The sequence below is a fragment of the Aquarana catesbeiana genome, linkage group LG09 (genome assembly GCF_042186555.1).
Source record: "Aquarana catesbeiana isolate 2022-GZ linkage group LG09, ASM4218655v1, whole genome shotgun sequence".
NCBI lineage: Eukaryota > Metazoa > Chordata > Amphibia > Anura > Ranidae > Aquarana > Aquarana catesbeiana.
The window spans coordinates 46,797,960-46,803,023 of record NC_133332.1 but is presented as its reverse complement, the minus strand read 5'-3'; positions in this window follow the sequence as shown (position 1 = coordinate 46,803,023).

Below are 5,064 nucleotides of genomic sequence, written 5' to 3'. Positions count from 1 at the left end.
GTGTGCTAATCCTTCTGGCTGGTGTAGTAATCCTATTGTAATTGCAGAACTGCAATATTTCACCAGAGGTATTGCGTATTTGAAGAAGAACTCCATACTTGATTTGATTGTAGCCGTACCCAGAAAGTTACAACAAAGACAGCCTTACCTTGAATTGAGATGGGCGAAGCTTGCACATCCAATGATACATTGCAGAAATAAGAGCTACTGGCCCTAAGGTCACCAGTTAAAGCTGACTATACACTAGAAATTCAATAACAAAAAATAGTAGCTGGCCTGGAACAAAATTAGTTGACTCAATAATGTTCCGATGAACGATTTTTTAATGAATGTTTGAATTAAAATCTAACTGAGCATGGCCAGCTTTACTGGTGCAATGGGACTCTTTGGATAGGGGATGGCTATCCTTTAGGGAAGATGTCCATAGGAATAAATGGGTGGGACTGGCCAGGAGCATATTGATAAGTAGTTTGCAAAAAAGTGAGTGATATATGACAGGATCAGAGAAGGGTGAGTATACAGTATCTCACAAAGTGAGTACACCCCTCACATTTTTGTAAACATTTTATTATATCTTTTCATGTGACAACACTGAAGAAATGACACTTTGCTACAATGTAAAGTATTGAGTGTACAGCTTGTATAACGGTGTAATTTGCTGTCCATTCAAAATAACATACAGCCATTAATGTCTAAATCGCTGGCAACAAAAGTGTGTACACCTCTAAGTGAAAATGACCAAATTGGGCCCAAAGTGTCAATATTTTGTGTGGCCACCATTATTTCCAAGCACTGCCTTAACCCTCTTGGGCACGCAGTTCACCAGAGCTTCACAGGTTGCCACTGGAGTCCTCTTCCACTCCTCCACGACGAAATCACGGAGCTGGTGGATGTTGACCTTGCGCTCCTCCACTTTCCATTTGAGGATGCCCCAGAGATGCTCAATAGGGTTTAGGTCTGGAGACATGCTTGGCCAGTCCATCACCTTTACCCTCAGCTTCTTTAGCAAGGCAGTGGTCATCTTGGAGGTGTGTTTGGGGTCATTATCATGTTGGAATACTGCCCTGCCGCCCAGTCTCCGAAGGGAGGGGATCATGCTCGGCTTCAGTATGTCACAGTACATGTTGACATTCATGGTTCCCTCAGTGAACTGTAGCTCCCCAGTGCCAGCAGCACTCATGCAGCCTCAGACCATGACACTCCCACCCCCATGCCTGACTGTAGACAAGACACACTTGTCTTTGTACTCCTCACCTGGTTGTCGCCACACACGCTTGAAACCATCTGAACCAAATAAGTTTATCATTGTCTCATCAGACAACAGGACATGGTTCCAGTAATCCATGTCATTAGTCTGCTTGTCCTCAGCAAACTGTTTGCGGGCTTTCTTGTGTATCATCTTTAGAAGAGGCTTCCTTCTGGGATGACAACCATGCAGAAATATTTGATGCAGTGTGCAGCATATGGTCTGAACACTGACAGGCCGACCCCCCCAACCCTTCAACCTCTGCAGTAATGCTGGCAGCACTCATACGTCTATTCCCCAAAGACAACCTCTGGATATGATGCTGAGCACGTGCACTCAACTTCTTTTGTCGACCATGGTGAGGCCTGTTCCGAGTGGAACCTGTCCTATTAAACTGCTGTACAGTCTTGGCCACCGTGCTGCAGCTCAGTTTCAGGGTCTTGGCAATCTTCTTATAGCCTAGGCCAGCCCTCAAAAATTCCACTTGCCTGCTCGCATTTTCCGAGTGGATTTTGAGGGCTGGCGAGCGTGGACTGCCTAAGAAATGGGGGGGGAGCACCGTTGCCAGGCGGGTTGTATGGGAGTCCTTCTCCCAGCTCGCGTAGGGAAAGAGAGGAGAACAGACAGCCGGATCAACAGAGCACAAGGAACATCACTAGCGGCTTTCATTTCAATAACAGAGTGTTCCCCACACTCGCTGTCACATACAGCCCCGCCCCATGGTCCCTGGACTTTGATAGACAGATCACCCTTCTGGGACAAGTGAGGTGTATCAAAGTTCCTCGGCCAGGAGGCGGGGCTGTATATGACGCCGAGCGGCAGGAACACACTGCTATTGAAATGAAAGCTGTTCCAGTGATGTTCCTCTGCGCTCTGATCATCCGGCTGGCAATCCTCTTCCTCTCCTCTCTTCCCCTGCATGATGGACACAGGGCAGGCTGTGTGATGGACACAGGGTGGCTGCATGATAGACACAGAGCAGGTTGCGTGATGGACACAGGTAAGCTGCATGGTGGACACAGGTAGGCTGCATGGTGGACACAGGTAGGCTGCATGGTGGACACAGGTAGGCTGCATGGTGGACACAGGTAGGCTGCATGGTGGACACAGGTAGGCTGCATGGTGGACACAGGTAGGCTGCATGGTGGACACAGGTAGGCTGCATGGTGGACACTGGTAGGCTGAATGGTGGACACAGGTAGGCTGCATGGTGGACACATGTAGGCTGCATTGTGGACACAGGTCAGCTGCATTGGTGGACACAGAGCAGGCTGCATTGGTGGACACAGGGCAGGCTGCATTGGTGGACACAGGGCAGGCTGCATTGGTGGACACAGGGCAGGCTGCATTGGTGGACACAGGGCAGGCTGCATTGGTGGACACAGGTGAGGCTGCACTGATGGGCACGAATAAACTTGTTGTTAATATTTATTTTTAGAACTTAACTCTGCATAAAACATTTAAGTGTCATTTCATGAGATGATTTAGGAGTGTGTGTTTAGCGGCAGGATTGGGGGGGGGGGGTTAGGGGTTGGGTGGGGCAACTGGTGGCGAGTAACCCTTGAGGCCTGGCTAGTAGCTCAGGACTTGGAATTTTGAGCCCTGGCCTAGGCCATCTTTATGTAGAGCAACAATTCTTTTTTTTCAGATCCTCAGAGAGTTCTTTGCCATGAGGTGCCATGTTGAACTTCCAGTGACCAGTATGAGAGAGTGAGTGTGATAACACCAAATTTAACACACCTGCTCCCCATTCAAACCTGAGACTTTGTAACACTAATGAGTCACATGACACCGGGGAGGGAAAATAGATAATTGGGTCCAATTTGGACATTTTCACCTAGGGGTGTACTCACTTTTGTTGCCAGAGGTTTAGACATTAATGGCTGTGTGTTGAGTTATTTTGAGGGGACAGCAAATTGAGGGGAGGAGGGGGGAGGAGGGAGGGGAGAAGGGGGAGGGGAGAAAGGGGAGGGGGGAGGGAATTGTGGGGGGGAGAGGGGGAGGGGTAAGATCTGTTTGTCCCAATTTGTTTATTGAAGTAAGAAAGGTGAATAAGGGAAGAAAAAACAAAAAATGACTGACGTTAAGTTTATTACATACAATGTAAGAGGGCTGAACTCCCCTGAAAAAAGACACACAGTGCTAAAAGAGCTGGAAAGGTACTCCGCTGAGATAATCTTCCTACAGGAGACGCATATAGCACTGGACTCAAATATTAAATTATACTCATAGGCGATCCCAACATGGTTCTATGGGGACTCCCCAAACAAAAGGGCAAAAGGAGTCGCCATAGGAATAGCAAAAAACATTTGTTTTATTCTAGAAGAAAGGAAAGTGGACCCTGACGATCGCTTCTTGTTCCTGAGAGGGTAATGGGAAAATGTATACACTAGCAAATGTATATTGCCCCAATAGATGTCCCAAAAAATATCTAAAGGGGATTCTCAATGTTTTACGGAGTTTAAACAAGGCCATTTAATTTTGGCAGGAGATTTTAATTTCTCAATAGACCATGATCTTGATAGTGCGTCTGGTGCACCGATTCGAGAAAATAAACAACTAAAATCGATTAAAAAAAAATGTATAGTCAACAATTTGTTGATGTATGGGGAATATCATATCCAAGAAAAAAAGACTACACATTTCACTCAACGGTGCACGAAACTCGAGATTAGATTACATTCTGGTGGATCATGAAACACTGAAATATGTAGCAGAGGCATCGATCAGAATAATCTCAATCTCTGATCATGCTCCGTTAACAGTAAAGATAAGATCTAACCTCCCTGGCGGTATGATTATTTCATATTTTAGATGCTGCAAGCGGTACAATTATTTTGCATGGAAATTTGGCGTTTTATATTGTAGGCCTGTAATTCTTAGGAATAAATTTGTCCAAACAAGAGTCTAGCAGACATCTCGGGTATGATAAAGTTTGAAACACGAAATCATAAATTATAATATAATAAATTACTATAAATAATTATACCAAATAATAATATAATAATAATGAAAATTATTCAATAATGTAATCAAATCAAAAACACTGAAATTTGCTTAGTTGCAGAATTGTCGCTGTCATTACTTTTCAGTGTTTGATGACAGATCTCCCCACAAATCACTATCGCTCAATTCTGCGAGTGATTCTAATTTATTAACGCTGTTTTCTAGCTGGTCTAAACGACATTTGATGTAAAGGGACAGTTTTGGTTGCTATGGACAATCTCCAGTTTCCAGGCAGAAAGAACAGTTTTTATAATATAAAACTGCATGCAGGACACTGGAGAAACCAGTAGGGACAAAAGGGATGTGAAATTATTTCATACAGTAATGTAATCTGTAAGATTACAGTGTACTGTATGTATTGTGTGTGTTTCACTTTTTGAATTTGGCGCCGTTCTCCGTCCCCGTGCGTCGCAACGCTCGCAGGGAACGGAGCTTGGCTCCGTGATGAATCGAGCGGAGGACGAGTCGCTCACACTGCGGGGAGACATCGAAGGATTCAGGGGACAAGGTAAGAAAGCTCTTCCTGGATCCTGTGATGCGATCCAGAGTCTGGCTCGGGGTTACCACTTTTGGTTCTTAAATTCTACCCCAAGCCAGACTCGGGAATACCGCCAGGGAGGTTAATGACAGGGAGCAGAGAAAAGGGACTTGGGGATTGAACGAAGATCTTATAGACGATGTAGAAGTAGGAAAAATAATAAAGACTGAGATTGAATATTTCGGTGTAAATGACACACCAGATGTGACAAATGCGACAATTTGGGAGGCCCATAAGGCCTATATTAGAGGATAATTGATCTCCATAGGAGCTG